This window comes from Mchenga conophoros, linkage group LG6, assembly GCF_057382185.1.
Source record: "Mchenga conophoros isolate Kocher_MC1m ecotype Shallow Benthic linkage group LG6, M_conophoros_male_GT1.1, whole genome shotgun sequence".
Lineage (NCBI taxonomy): Eukaryota > Metazoa > Chordata > Actinopteri > Cichliformes > Cichlidae > Mchenga > Mchenga conophoros.
The window spans coordinates 37,811,901-37,828,369 of NC_140531.1; positions in this window are offsets into that span (position 1 = coordinate 37,811,901).

Here is a 16,469-nt window from a genome sequence, read left to right on the forward strand (position 1 = left end):
CAAACACATTTTCTTTCTCAAAACGACTTTGTGGCTTGTTAAAATGTATGATTAACTTGATGCTTGTGTTTCTTTTGTGCTATTTTCCCCTTACAATGCTCACTGTGGGATGACATGATGCACACATGCTCGGGGGGAGAAAATACACCCACACAAAGATCACAAGATAAGGCCTTTATTCTGGACTACATTGTGAGGCCTTGTAGAGACAGGAGAGTTCCATTAGCCAAAGCAGCCGAGCATGGCCACTGCTGGCTCATCACTATCTGCCACCCTATCTAGTCACAAGTCTGGAGAGAGAGTGAAAAGGAGAGGAAGGGTGAGGTGCACAGACAATGAAAGCAAGGGAAGAAAAACAGCAGTGATAGAAGACATTCTAAGGAGCGAACATAGAGGGAGGGAGAGAAGAGAAAAGAGATGGAAATAAATCAGTGAATATCACTTCACACATCACAGTCTATTTGGTCAGCAGATGATTAGTCAGCATACATGGTACAAAAGAGCTGAGGGACCAATATATGTACCATTAAAGCAGTAGTTTAATGTTTCAGTGTGATTTACGAAGGTTTAAATAGCATATCATTCCCCAGTTACTCACCATATTGTTAACAATACATCAATGCTACTGCGCTCTTATTGGAATCTAACTAGACATATAGAACAATTACTCACAATGCTACTGGGCTTATTCTCAGGATGCTCATCATGCTGAAGTTGATTACGTTAGAGAATGTGTTTGCCTGATTGTTTGTCCATCTGCTTCCAAAACAATTAGGCACATGCCTTGGTTTTCTCTACTCTTCTCTCTTGTATTCTCCTCTCCCTCTGTGTTTGGTATCCTCCTGGGAGCTAACTTCTCTACTTCACTCCCCTTTCTCTCCCTCTCCTCCTCTCCTTTAATTCCCAGCCCGCAGAACACTGAGGAAAGTGCTGATGAACAATTAAACATGGTCCTTCCCATGGGAGGCAAGGTCACTTCTGCTTGTGGGGCTGTGTGTGTATGAGATTGCATGGGAAATGCAAAGTGTGTGTTTGTGTGTGTTTGAGAGAGAGAGAGAGAGAGAGAGATAAAAAGGTGGATGCTTGGCAGAGGTACAGACACTGTGTATCCCAGTAATGCTGAGTAATGTTATATAGTTTGATGAAGAGGGGGAGCACAGATATCACAGCAAAATGTGTAATTTCTATGATGCTCCACGGTGAATAACATAGTGTTTTTACAGTTATGGCATTATCAGGTTGGAAATATTCTAAGAATACCACCTTTGCAAGCTTTTAAAATAATTAATGAAGATTTGTGTTGTAGTTAATCTTGTTAAATGGTCTATTTTACCCCAAAGCATGATCTTGCTGGTGGTGGTGGTGGTGGGGGTGTGTGGGGGGTTATATACAAAAAGATGTATATATGTACGCACAATAACCATATGGAAGTTGGCTGTAGAGGCTTCACTGGAAAATCTACCAAACAATGAGTAAGGGTTGTGGAGGAGTTCAAGTATCTCGGGGTCTTGTTCGCGAGTGATGGGAGAAGGGAGCCGGAGATCGACAGACGGATTGGGGCTGCAGCTGCAGTAATGCGGACGCTGCACCGGTCCGTCGTGGTGAAGAGGGAGCTGAGTGTAAAAGCGAAGCTCTCAATTTACCGGTCGATCTACGTCCCTACCCTCACCTATGGCCACGAGCTGTGGGTAGTGACCGAAAGAACGAGATCGCGGATACAAGCGGCAGAAATGAGCTTCCTCCGAAGGGTGGCTGGCCTCTCCCTTAGAGATAGGGTGAGAAGTTCGGCCATCTGGGAGGGGCTCAGAGTAGAGCAGCTGCTGCTCCACATCGAAAGGAGCCAGCTGAGGTGGTTCGGGCATCTGACAAGAATGCCCTCTGGGCGCCTCCTGGGTGAGGTGTTCCAGGCATGTCCCACCGGGAGGAGGCCCCGGGGCAGACCCAGGACACGCTGGAGAGATTATATCTCTCGGCTGGCCTGGGAACGCCTTGGTATTCCCCCGGATAAGCTGGAGGAGGTGGCTGGGGAGAGGGAGGTCTGGGCCTCTTTGCTTAGGCTGCTGCCCCCGCGACCCGGCCTCGGATAAAGCGGATGAAGATGGATGGATGGATGGATGGAATCCCACGAATATGTGCTGCCTTTGGCATGTATCTGATGCAGCTTTATTTTCTTTTATTATTAGTAGTATTTTGGCATGGCTTCAAATTTGTGCATGATCCGAGCAGAGGGTAAAAATTTTGTAGTCCAGGAGGTAATAACAAAGAGAGTCGACAACCTACCAAAGCACTCTTTCTCCACAGTGGTATACCGGCCTTCTTGATCTGACAATTTCCAGTTAATGTACACAATTGGGCGGTCAACCCAACTTGCCTACTTGGACAAAACTGCCCTCTGTTGCAGAATGAAAGGGAGGGAAAAGTTAGGTGTGTGGAGCAGGGATTATCCACATGCCTAAAGCATTCTTTATCTGCACAAGCACTGCCAGGACACTGCCATTTCTGTGTTGCAAGTATCACAGTAGTTCCTGGCATCAGATCTGAAGCACCTTATTGGTTGAGGTTAGTCAGGGGGCCGGTCAGGTCCACAAAGTTCGGGCACGAACCGGTGGTAACAGTCAGCCATCCAGCCCCAAGAATCGCCTCACCTCTTTCTTGGTCTGGTTGTTCTGAACTAAGTTGATAATTCTATATGAATAATTTGTAATACTCTGAGAAAACATGTCTGTATATCAATAAATATTGCCCAAACTGGGCAAGTAGCTCGAACAGATCCCAAGAACGACTTCCAAGATCATTGCCTAGAAGATCGTTGTCTCATAGAAATAGAAAGATAGTGTGCAGGACCCTCAAGCTCCTAGACCTCTGGTAAAGGACCTGACCCAACCGGTCGCAGCAGATGGCCGCCTCTCCCTGAGCCTGGTTCTGCCGGAGGTTTCTTCCTGTTAAAAGGGAGTTTTTCCTTCCCACTGTCGCCAAAGCGCTTGCTCATAGGGGGTCATATGATTGTTGGGTTTTTCTCTGTATCTATGAAGCGCCTTGAGGCAACTTATGTTGTGATTTGGCGCTATATAAATAAAATTGAATTGAATTGAATTGAAATTGAAGGATACCGTATTTTTCAGACCACAAGGCACACCGGATTATAAGGAGCAACTTTTGATGAACGGGTCTGTTTTCATACATAAGGCACACCGGATTATAAGGTGCATTAAGCGAAACAAAACAGTCAGATAAGTCAAACTTTACTCAACTCATTCTTCTTGCTTACTACACTTCCCTACCATTGATTCATTAATGTTGAATTCTCTGGCAGCTGCTCTATTCCCATGTTGTTGCAGTATATTAATGACTAACCTTGTCGTATTGTGGATGGATTATCTCAGTTGTTCTCCTGACTGAAGTTTGGTCCGTTTATAGCATCCTGCCATGCTATTGCATTAGTCCCTAACCATCGGGAACCCTCACGTTAACTTTTATGGAGTGGAAAAAAGTTAGCATTCATCCTCCAGCTTCACTGTGTTTATGTTATGCTAACATAACTGTGAGCTAGCGATCACGGAGCACATCATTATATACCAGCTAGTCCAACTTCACTAACCCTACAAAAGTCACTGCTGTTTAGTTTTCTGTCTTCATTTATGTTGAAAGTGATAGCAGAGCTCTACGTTTTTTTGTTTTTTTTCAAAAATCTCTTAGTCAGAACATGCTATATCATGTTTAGGTGGAAACTACACAGGAAAATGGAGAGAGTAATTTCTCCAGAGTTAACATTATTTTCCTCTAAAAGAGTCATTTTCACTCATTTTGGATTGTACTCATTTCGATTGGCCGCCAGAGTTGGAGCAAAAAAACAGGAAATTCCATTGGAGTAATATGGCATGACCACGCCCACTATCCCACAGTGGAACAGAGACAACTGTCAGCGGTGAGCCACGTAAGTGAGTAAAGTGCTCAATAATGATTGAATTTAGGATAAAATGGGGGATTTCTGTTTATCTGAAAGGTCTGTAAGTAACATTACAGCTTGAGAGTTTGTGGGTCTTACATGCTGCATAATTGGCAAGGTTGATGCTTACCTTAGCTTCTGCTAAATTAATGTTGTTAGACTCACAGACAGCATTAAGGTATATATCACTAAACTAAGTTTAGCATTGTTCAATAGCTGCTTTAGGTAGTATAATTGACCAGAGTAGTGTGTTTTTAGCAAATCCAGTGCACCAATGTTTTATCCAAAAAGGTCGGTGAGCACATGTGTTTTACTCCAAACTGAGTCATGAAAATTGACTTTTTTACCTGATGTTCTGTTAGTAATATGTGTGTTTTATCGAGGATTGACGTTTGTGGATGTTTCACCTGTTCAGTTAGAAAGCACGTGTGGTTTACTCTAAATTGAGTCACATACACGACTGTTTTCGCCTGATCTTTGGTTAGGAGCATGTGTGTTTAATGGAGTGAATCTTGTATGTGTACTGCTGTTAGTTTAGCAAGCACGTGTGTTTTACTCAAATTGAAAAACATACATGGTTGCAGTCTGCACAAGTGTGCAGTTTTAGATGTTTCTTAAGCCCTATGTGTTTTGTGTGTGCCTGTGTTTTGTTCAATTTTGTAAGTATTTGTAGTAAATCTAATTATTTAAAAATATCCTTTTCATTTCATGAAGGATGCAAGCTGTGCGTGTGAAGTGCAGAGAACAACAGAAGTACATCAGTTTTGAGGGCCAGCTGACCTACAGATCATATTTGGAATGCGGTGAGTAAAAAACGTCAACATTTCCTGCGTGTTTCATAGTGTGAATCAGTCAAGCTTTGGGGATGATGTTATAATAGCTGCTATACCAACTGTTTAGGTTTATTTTGCTCAATTTATTTAATTTCACTTTCTTTGCCTTGTTCTGGTGTTTATTTCAAATGTATAATGCAATTTTATTATGTTCACAGTTGCCAAGAAGTTCAACATCCCGAACATATGGCTTCTCTAAGATACTTGATCCAATTGTGAATCATATGAAAATCCTGGAGGGGATGGAATTACGATTGCCCTGTATGATGACCCAGTACATGGAACTATTGACCAAGTTACTACTGACAACCTTGGTCTTCACTGTCTGTTTGGTTTTCTAGAATCATTTAGTGCCAGATATTGTTGCTACTTTTGTCTTGCTGAGAAAGAGGACTTTCAGAAAGAGTTTACAGAGGATTCACCCAAGATAATCATGTGAACTCAAGCACTTCATACTGAACATTGCCAAAAAATGGAGGCAAATCCCAGACTGCCTTATGTGATGGGTGTTAAACAGTTTTGGATTCTAAACTCATTGCAGTGCTTCAATACATGTGAAAATTTCTCTGTTGATATTATGCACAATATCTTGGAGGGAGTCACACAATATGAAATAAAACTGATTATGTTACATGCAATAGATCAGTATACAACATCAAAAGAAGTGGACATGAGAATTAAGAGCTTTAACTATGGCTAAATGGAACAAAACAACAAGCCACCTAAAGTGAAGTTGGGAAAGGACTCAAATGACTTGGAGTTAAATGGCATCCAGTCCTGGTGTTTACATCGGCATCTACTACTCATCTTTGGAGACTTAGTTTGTCCAAACAATCAGCACTGGTATTTGCTACTGCTGTTGTTTCAAATAGTGAATATTGTATTTTCAGCAGTGTTATCAACAGGTATCACTATTTTCTTGAAACACTTGATCGCCAAACACCACAGATTATTCAAAGGTTTATTTCCACACAAGAAGCTGCTACCAAAGCATCATTTCATGATGCATTATCCTACATGTATACTTAAAACAGGACCACTTTTGCATAGCTGGTGCATACGCAATGAAGCAAAACGCAGCTTCTTTAAAAAAACAATTGAAAAGTTTCAAAAATGTAATTAAAACATTGGCAACAAAACATCAAAGTCCTATTGCTTTCAGTTGGCAGACATTTGACCCCAAGAGACTGACCACTGGACTAGGTAAAATGCTTTCTTGAAATGCATTGGACTGGGGCTGTGAGATGGCAGAGACTCTTCAGCTACCAATCAACACCAAGGTGTTAAATGTTAGCTGGGCAAAACACCATGGAAATATTTATTGTGAAGATTTAGTTGTTTGTATAAAAGTCCATTGTGAAATGCCAAGTTCTACCATGTTGTTGTGAAGGATGAGAGGTTATTGTTGATTACTTTTGCACTGCAAACAGCGTGTCTCAATGAGCATTTCAATGATTTTCAAGTTCTGTGTAAAAGAGACAGACCTCATGTAATTCATGCCAAAGAGCTTTTCTGTTATAAAGCATTCGATTCACAGGTGTCATAAAGTCATGGTGATTCCAGTTTTTATATTGTACCATACTGTTTCCTCTGAACAATAAAGGTAGCTGCTAAAACAAAAATATATTTTTCTGGTTTATTTATTCCATCCATCCATCCATCTTCATCCGCTTTGTCTGGGTCGCGGGGGCAGCAGCCTAAGCAAAGAGGCCCAGACCTCCCTCTCCCCAGCCACCTCCTCCAGCTTATCCGGGGGAATACCAAGGCGTTCCCAGGCCAGCCGAGAGATATAATCTCTCCAGCGTGTCCTGGGTCTGCCCCGGGGCCTCCTCCCGGTGGGACATGCCTGGAACACCTCACCCAGGAGGCGCCCAGGGGGCATCCTTGTCAGATGCCCGAACCACCTCAGCTGGCTCCTTTCGATGTGGAGCAGCAGCTGCTCTACTCTGAGCCCCTCCCGGATGGCCGAACTTCTCACCCTATCTCTAAGGGAGAGGCCAGCCACCCTTCGGAGGAAGCTCATTTCTGCCGCTTGTATCCGCGATCTCGTTCTTTCGGTCACTACCCACAGCTCGTGGCCATAGGTGAGGGTAGGGACGTAGATCGACCGGTAAATTGAGAGCTTCGCTTTTACACTCAGCTCCCTCTTCACCACGACGGACCGGTGCAGCGTCCGCATTACTGCAGCTGCAGCCCCAATCCGTCTGTCGATCTCCGGCTCCCTTCTCCCATCACTCGCGAACAAGACCCCGGGATACTTGAACTCCTCCACTTGGGGCAGGAACTCATCCCCGACCCGGAGTGGGCACTCCACCCTTTTCCGGCTGAGAACCATGGCCTCAGATTTGGAGGTGCTGATCCTCATTCCCGCTGCTTCGCACTCGGCTGCGAACCGTTCCAGTGCGAGCTGGAGGCCCTCACCCGATGAAGCCAACAGAACCACATCATCTGCAAAAATCAGAGATGAGATTCTGAGGCCACCAAAGCGAAAGCCCTCCGCCACTTGGCTGCGCCTAGAAATCCTGTCCATAAAAATTATGAACAGAACCGGAGACAAAGGGCAGCCCTGGTGGAGCCCATCACCCACCAGGAACGAGTCCGACTTATTGCCGGCAATGCGAACCAAGCTCTTGCAACGGTTGTATAGGGATCGAATGGCCCGTAGCAATGGGCCAGACACCCCATATTCCCGCAACACCTCCCACAGGACACCCCGAGGGACACGGTCGAATGCCTTCTCCAAGTCCACAAAACACATGTAGACTGGTTGGGCAAACTCCCATGCACCCTCAAGTATCCTGGAGAGGATAAAGAGCTGGTCCAGTGTTCCGCGACCAGGACGAAAACCGCATTGTTCCTCCTGTATCCGAGGTTCAACTAACGGACGAACTCTCCTTTCCAGCACCCTGGCATAGACTTTCCCAGGGAGGCTGAGGAGTGTGATCCCCCTGTAGTTGGAACACACCCTCCGGTCCCCTTTCTTAAAGATGGGGACCACCACCCCGGTCTGCCAGGTTTATTTATTGTACCTTTAAAACCTTGCAGTGAATGATTGTAATACAGTTACATAGTGAGTGAAATAAAGTTAATTTTTCTTCTATTTATAATTCTATTCAGAGTAAAATTCTGTTCTATTTAGAATGAAATTAGGGTGGAGTTGTTTTTATTTTATACTAAACTGAGTAAATTATCATCATGTAGAGTAAAATATTTGCACTAAATAGAGTATATTTAACTCATGACTCTGCCAGAGTCATGATTTTACTCCATCTAGACTGGGACCAAATACTGTCTTTCTTAGAGTAAAGTTTTATTCAGTTTGAGTAAAATTTACTCAGTGAATTTTACTGTGTAGCGAGCTAACTTCCTGCTAACTTCTAACTCCGTTAAATGTAATAAATTCTGTTTTCATTCTGTTTTAATTGTTACACCTGGTAAAGCAGCAACACCGATCATTTTATTAAAGATGAAAGAATTTAGACAGTTTTTAACGCTCAGTGATGTCGCGGTGTTCGTTTCACTTTGTGACCTGAAGTGGCGGAGTTTTGGACCCAGATTACTTTGTGAGGCTCCTCACAAAGGAGTAATGCTCAGTCAATCTATCAAGCAGTGTGGCTTCGTAGCTTACCATAGTCGTACTAGAACATTTTTTGAACACCGTGTACCACATAAAATCGGTTCGAGGTCAGTAAGCACAACCAGAATTCATACATAAGGCAAACTGGATTATAAGACGCAGTGTAGATTTTTGAGAAAATTGAAGGATTTTAAGTGTACCTCATAGTGCGGGAAATAGGGTAAATTAAAAAAATAAATAAATACATTCCCAATCCAACTTGTGGGGTGGTCTTTCTCTTTCAATCTATATATATGAGAGAGACACACTTTAAATACCATATGATAAACTCACAGCAGCGCCTGTTTAAGGAGCATCTGGTACTGGTAAATCCTTTGTGGCAGCAAAAAGTTGGCAATCAGTACATTTCTAATGAAATTGCTTTTTTTTATCAGCTTTAAAAGGTTGGGGTAACATTTGTTTCCTCACTGGAAATTGGCTGGCATCATGTTTGTAGAGATAATGCAGTATTGTTATGAAGAAGCTGTCTATTCACGGCACCTCTTATTTTTCTGTGTTGCAAGCAATCACAGTGGTTAAAACTGAAAACATTTTTTGAGACAAAAACTACGAAACATTGAAATCAACAAAGAATGACCTACAATTGTGTGATTTCCACGCTTAGCAGCACTCTTGAGTCCTCCCTTGCCCCCTGAAACCCAGAACCCTATGTGGACAATCCAACAAAAAAAAAAGAAGAAAAAGAAAACATCTAAATAGTAGCCTCAAAGAAAAAAGATCAAATAGGTGTATTTAAAGAAAAATGCTGGAAAAATTAAAATAAATACATGAGGTTTTCTCCAGCCCAGTAGTCATTATGGTAAATACTTTTTTTAAACTTCTCTTCTACATACTTAAACTTTGCACATACGTCTTACAAATAACACGTATACCTCAACTGAAATATGGTAGTATTGTATCATTCTGCAGGTCAAACAACAACCAATCAAACTGTGAGTCTTTGAAAAACGAGACCTTCTCCACCACAGTCTGGTAAATGTCATGATTTTCCTCAGATGAGATACTGTGATGGATGCAGAATGCTGCTGTGAAACAGTGGCATTATGGAAAAAATGTGGAAAGGACTCAAAGTCAGGTTCCATTATTTCACCATGTTTTTGCTTCTGACCTTACCGATTAAAAACACGTCCTTTACAGTCCAAGCCATTGCAGCTAATTGCTTTTTCTGCAGTCAGTGATAGGCACTAAACAATGTAGAAATATCATGGCATGTTTACAGGATGTGGAAAGCTTAAAATGAACATGATAAAATCTGTGAAATGTCAGTAAAAGGGCTGTACGATGATTTAAAATCTAGATGTGTTGGCAAACGAAACAAAAACCATCTGCTATCAGTAGTGGAAAGGTTTAAAACTGCAATAGCATGTCAGATGAGGTGTTTGACAGTGACCTAATTTAGTGGTCTCTTTATACCGACGTTAAAAAAATAAATAAACAAATGAAAAATCATTGCGTATTAATTTTCATATTGAAGTTGTAAAGCACAGAAATGCTGGGTGATATCCACATATGCACTTCAATAAGGAGAGATCACTTGAAAGAACTGAACATTTATTTGATGTAAAGAACGGAAAAGGACCCAAACACCCAGAAGAGCAGGCACATGAGTGATTACATAGCTTCCTCATTGAACTTTTGCTTAAGAGTCTTACATACAGAATTAGTACCTATAGCACAGCGATTCTTAAATATTAATATAAAATATTCTTTAAAATCCTTAGAGTCTCCCTAACTAGTATAGAAATTTCAGAAAATTTTTGTCTGCAGTAAGCTCCTTCTCTGGATCTTCAAGTTGGTGATAACATGAGTTATTTACCATTCTTATTCCTATACCCTCCCACTCCACTCTACCAAAAAGTGTAATTCTGCATAACTTCAGTTACACGTGCACAAACTATCTTAAGAAGAACACTAACATCTGTCTGTTGGCTACCTCGAGCCATCACATGCTGGAATTTGATTTACATTTGATGTTTCAACTTTACTGTGATCATGGAAAATAGTGTATAGTGTATGATATACTTCTATTTATCTCATGACATGATTATACAGCGCTAAGGGTTGGGTGTCGATGGCTTTGCCGAGCTCTTCAGTAGGAAGGCAGGTTGTCAAGCTCCTCCACAACTGGGAGACTCAGGGTAACATCAGTCACCACATTCTGGGTAGCATGCAGCTCTAGCTAGTGTTCCACCCAGTGTTCTAACTGTTTGGTCTTGTCAGTGATGACATCTCCTATCTTGGACTTCAGCAGTGTGGTCTTGATGGCTGTGTGGCCTGTAGCTGTTTTGATACCCCCGTACATGCCCCTGATATTTCCGTTGTCTGCATTTGACTGAATCCTCCCGCAGAGGTTCAGAGGTGTGCTTCAGCACACTGGAAGGCAGTTTGCTGGGTCTTATTCTGAGCAGCTCGGAGAGCATCACATGTACTAGGGCAGGGGTTCTGCTTGTTCTCTAGCAGTATGTTCCTCTTGGCTTCTGATACTGGTTGCATCTCTGTCCAGTGTGTTTTGTACCAAACTGTGTTCCTGTGCTCTTTCCTTCCAAAACCTGGGATTCTTGGAATCTTGGAGTTGGGACCATTTAGTTTCAGCATCATTGTCAGTAGTTATTGAGGTCTTCAGGTTCTCTTTGAAGGTGTCTTTAAGTGCCTTTAATCATACAGGGTAGTTTCACAGCAGGGGTTATGTGTATTGAAAGCCTTTGGTTCTGGGATGGTGGCTCTTCTTGAACACCAGTCTCACACTGGTGACAACAAGGGAGTGGTCTGTGTTAAAGTCAGCACTGTGGTAACAGCGAGTGTGTAAGATGCTGCTCAGGTCCGCATACCTGGTGATGGCAAGGTTGAAATGGTCCAGTGGCAGGAAACTGGGTGTCTACAGTGTCTCCTGTGATAACATGCAGACCATATGAAAGCAAAGTCAAGCGGTTTCTGTCCATTGTCATTTATCCTGCCCATGTTACCCCATGGTGACATAGGCAAAATGTTCAGGCTTCAAAATCGACCCACAATTTAGCATTGAAGTCTTCCAAAAGGTACAGTCCTTCACTGCTGGGAATCCTGGATACTGCCTTATCCAGTTCCTCAATGCTCTCTCCATCAGGAGCGAGTGTGTGAATGTTAAGCTAAAAGTGCTCAGGCATAGGAAAACATGCTTATATAGATATGGTTGTGTAAATTAGGCATGTATTAAGAAACAGTTTTATATAGTCAAACAAACAGAAAAGTGCTACTGCAGTAGCAGTTGTTTCTTTTACAATCAGGCAATATTGTTACCTAATTTTTGCATTCTTAGAAATAGTCCTGACTCTGATTCCACCTACAGACACATTTGTTTTTGCTGAGATCATACACCTTCCTCAGGTTGCATATGGGTGAAAAAATAGCAAATTAAAAATTCACTTTCACATCATTCCATCAAGAAAACTGTACAAAGCAAACACAAATCCTAACAAAATCTACTATTAAGATCACGGATGATGTTGTTACTATGGTAACATTATTTTTTTGGTCACTGCAGTGTAGTGTGTGTTTACTTTCTCTGACTATTGAGGGCACATCAACCTTAATTCCATTTTGGCATTACCCAAAATCAGAGTTTTATTTGGGAGCCAAGAAAAAAAAGTTCTTACACTACTTATTATTGTATTAAATATTTCTTGGCAGCAGCTCGATACAAAAAAGTTTTGATTCATCCTCCATGTAAAACTGTATTCCTTTGGTTTGGCTTTGTGATATGGTAATTAGAGGGCTTTTGTAGCAATAGCAAGTAAATATTTCTGGCCATAAAATCCATTGGATATGCCAAGCATGTTTTTGGGATAAAGGCACCTTGATCTTTAATAAGAGGAGAAGATATAAAGCTCTCTACTTGGACAGTATTCTGCTCTCATATCTGAGTGTAAACTCATCTGTGGCTTACTGCAGATAACAAACTATAAATTCTTTATATTGCTGAAACAATGTTTAATCATAATTTATTATAATATTTTATCAAATAATGTTTTAAAAAAAATCTACTATAAAATTAGAACTATAAATAACTCTTTTTCTTCATTTGGCTGCTTCCTTTGTCACACCAACCCTCTGCATGTCTTCCGTCATCACATCCATGAACCTCCTGTGTTGTCTTTCTCTTTTCCTCCTATCTCGCAGCACCATATTAAACATCCTTTGTCCAATATATCCACTGCCTCCTCTGTATATATCTGATTTATCTCAGCCTTGCCTCTCTTAACTTTGTGTCCAAATTCCTCAACTTAAGCTGTCCCTCTGATATACTTATTTCTAACATTGTCCATTCTTGTCACTCCCAGGCGTCTTAGTCATGTCAAGCTCTTTTCCCCCCTTTGTTACTTCTGTCTTTGCTGTCATGGTCCTGGGTCATTTTGACCCAGTGTTCTTAGTTTTCTTGTGTTTTTGTATTTTGTTCATTATTTACTCCATGGTTCCTAGGTTATTCAGTTAGTTTATTTGATTCCCCCTCGTGTATTTACCCCATGTGTCCCCCTCCATGTATGCCTCATTTCTCCACCTTGCGTTTTATTCCATGTTTTCCCCAGCCCGTTATGTCTGTGCTCGCCCCGTGTTCTCTCTCTCCCTCCCGTCCACGTCTCTGTGTACTTCCTGTTTTACTTTGGTAGTCTCCCGTCAGTGTACGTCACGTTGTGTTGCTCCTGCCCTGTCTTGTTATAATTATTAGTATCAGCTGTGTCCCCTGTGTGCTCCCACGTCCCTCATTATCCTTCTGTGTATTTATGTCTGCGTCTCCCTCAGTTCTGTGTCGCGTCCTCCCTCATGACTGTGTGCCCCTCCATGTGTTTCCTCGTCAGCCACTTCCTTTAGAATCTCCCAGTTTAGTTTTGTATTACTTTGTATCGCCTTTTCCTTCTTTCAGAAATAAAGCTGTATTTGAGTTTAGTCCTGTTTCCTGTGAGTTTGCGTTTGGGTCCAATTCCTGCCTGCACACAGCCAGATTATGACACTATTTATTTATTTATAAGTGACTTATGTATGTATGTATGTATATATATGTATATATTGTACTATTCTTAGTTAGCGTATTGTCTGTCTTGTCTTAATGTTGGTTTAAAATGGAGCACTGTAACAAAAAATAATTTCCCCCAGGGATCAATAAAGTATTCTGATTCTGATTCTGATTCTGATTTGCTGTGCAATAGCCTCCTAGTAGTTCAGTCTACTTTCTTCAGTTTTCTGCTTATTTCACTTTTTCTTTGTTACCTTCTTTCTTAAATACTTTACTGGACTTCTTCATTCCATAGTCAAGTATTTTTCCTGTTTCCACTGTCTACTGTTTTTCCCTCACAATTCCAGCTACACTTTCCCAGTCATCTGGTAATTCTTCCCTATATCACCAAGCACCTGTCTCAACTTCCTGAGCTCTGCAACATCCTTCAGTCTTTATCTTCAGCTATTAAATCCTTTTCCCTTTTTCACTTGCTTCCTCTCCCTGACTTTCAAAGCCATCCTGCAGACTATTTTGTGATACTGCCAGGTACATTCTCCCCTGCCACCACCTGTAAGAAGTATATAAGATGTATCACCTTTTGCATAAGAAGTAGTCCACCTGTTTGCTCCACTTTTTTGCACCTTCCTCCTCCTACAACATCTGCATCATGCTCAAGCATCATGTCTTTCTGCTTCACAGCAACATCAACACAACAGTTGACAGTATGCTGTCCATGCTGTTCGTAGACAGCTTTAAATCTGCTATCTTCCATCTGTTAAACAAAGAAAAAAGTCTTGTACAGGTGTTTTCATGAGATCGGCTACGGTTGCCAGATTAGCCAGAGAAATCTTGAGTGCCTGCTAGAGACATCTGACTACTTCTACAACTTCCACTGTTATACACTGATGAAAAATCCCTGGACCAAACACTTTAGTATATCTATATACATCAATCCAGGATTCAGGGAGTAACAGATGCTTTTCTACACAAACTGAAAAAAGGTGGTACCTTCTAACATTGATAACTTAATTCTTTCTTTTCTTTCTTTTTTTAAGTTCTTAATGAAGCTGGGCAGCATGACTTTGACTATTTATCCCTCGTCAGACTTTGTGGTCACTCTCCATCAGCCAGCCTCGAAGATCTGGTTGAGTGCTGGAGTGTTTCAAACAAATGTTGCGTCATTGGCGTGAAATGGACCTACACTTTTTTTTTTTTACTTTGGGTTAAAATATCAAGTGTATTTATTTTGAAGACACTTTTATCTCTGATGATTATTGTATTTTTTTTTTATCTTGTCTTATCAAGTGCCTCTCTCTCCCATCTGCCATGTGGTTAGCTCCTGCATTTTAAATTATTCTGCTGCTGTTTAATTTTCTTGTGCTTTAATGTATTTTTATATTTTTATCCCCTTATAATGATGTTGATCTTTTAATAAATCTTTATAATAATTATTGCCTTTCTATTTTAAATAAAGCATATCCCGTTAAAACAAGATTAGCTCTTATTTTCAGGTCTTCTGTTCTTTTCTTGTCGAAAAGTTTAGCACTTGCGGAAAGAACTCATTTACACTTTCACCTCCTTTTTTTACTGTCTTTTAACACTTTGATGCAGGAAGCAAGAGCTGCCCATTCTTCAAACCTGGTTTCAAAGAGCAGAGATAATCCTAAGGTGTTATTTGACATGGTTAGTGATATTGTTACTTCTGCTCCGCCTGTTATTTCAATTTTTTTTAAAGAAGATCAGGAAAATGTTCCTTCTTTCTTTGTAGAAAAAAAGAGTAATGTCAGCAAAAACATATTTTTTCTGCTTGGCTAGTTATTTTGGAAAGATTACAATCTATTTCAATCATCTTCCTAACATAACACACCTTGTACATTAAAAAGTGTCAAAGGAGAAATATCTGTGTGGTTCAGTAAGAAGGTCCTGGGTTCAAATCCACCACCTGGCGACAGATGGCTTAAATGTTCTACCTGTGTTGCTTCTCTCTCTGTACTCAGGCTTCCTCTCACAGTCCAAAGACATGCAGTTAGTGTGATTAGGATAACTGGTGATTATAAATTGACCATGAATGTATGTATGAACGATTACCTGCCTCAGTGTGTTGGCACTACGACAGACTGGCGATCTGTCAAGGGCTGTACCCTGTTTCCCCCCACATGGCAGCCAAGTTATGAAAAAGAATTGGTTAAGTGGAAGAAGATGGAGGTGGGGTGGGGTGCCCCCGGCCTCTCGGCCTAGGGCTCGGTCACTCAGGCGCAGCTGGGGGCCGGCGGAGCTCACGGGCGCGTCACTGCAACTCCCCCTGACTTCTGCTCCGCGGCTGCTGGGCGAGCCCTCATCTGGGACTCTCCTCAGCTCTTACTGGAACAGTGGCGCGGCTGCCCCTCTGTTGGTCTTCCATGGTCTCTTGTGTTCTGGGGGCCTCTGGATGTCTGGAGTTTTGATCTCCTCCATACCCGCTTCACACCCTGGAGGACGGGGCTGTGGCCCCCCCACACTCCCTAGCAGATCATTACATGGAGAAACCTTTGGAATGCAAGCATGCTGATCCACACAGGTATGCACACATGGGTATTCACAGACGCGGACTAAAGCTTTCTTGGCTGCTGCCTCAAAGCACACTGTGCGCTGTCTATCTTGCGTGCTGCACAATATCGTTTATTACTTAGTAAATACTGATATCTATGACTAGATAGTTTATTGTGATGGTGCTTTGTTTTCTCTATTATTATGTTGCTCTTTGTTGTTTGCTGTCTCCTCTGTTTGTTTTTGTTTGTTTGTTTGTTTGTTTTTTTTTCTCCATACAGGTGACCCAGGAGTTGTTTTTTTTTTTTTTCTCTCTCTTCCCCCCCCTTCTCACCGTCTCTTCTCCCCTTTGGTTTTCTTTCTTTCTCTCCCCCTCTCTCTCTCATTCATTCCCCCTGTCCTATTTATTAAAAAAAAAAAAAAAAATGACAAAGGATGAACTGAAGCTCTGCCATCACGTAATGTCGCATACTGCTGTTTCTGATGTCATTTAGAAAAAAAAAAAAAAAAAAAAAAAAAAAGTGGAAGAAGATGGATGGATATTATCTGTTTCTTTAC